Source organism: Sinocyclocheilus grahami, unplaced genomic scaffold (genome assembly GCF_001515645.1).
Source record: "Sinocyclocheilus grahami isolate Dianchi unplaced genomic scaffold, SAMN03320097.WGS_v1.1 scaffold794.1, whole genome shotgun sequence".
Taxonomy (NCBI): Eukaryota; Metazoa; Chordata; class Actinopteri; order Cypriniformes; family Cyprinidae; genus Sinocyclocheilus; species Sinocyclocheilus grahami.
In genome coordinates, this window is record NW_015505973.1 from 959,858 (window position 1) to 960,119 (window position 262).

Sequence of the window (262 nt, forward strand, 5' to 3'; positions counted from 1 at the left end):
TACACGCACAGCTTCGTTCTCTTTTTCTGAGTGGTCTAAAACCCCGGTTCCGCCTGGGACCCACTCCTCATGGTATCCTCGGATACCTGCTCTGACAGGGCGTTTTCCGCTAGAGGCCTGTTGAGACAGGTCCTTCTCCAAAGTGAGGGAGCCCTGAGTGACAGGCGCAGACTAGTAATTGATCCAATAAGTAGGCTCTTGGTCGTATTCCCTAGAAGGAATCCTCATGATTCTAGGCCCTGGCGCCACCTCCGAGGAGGCT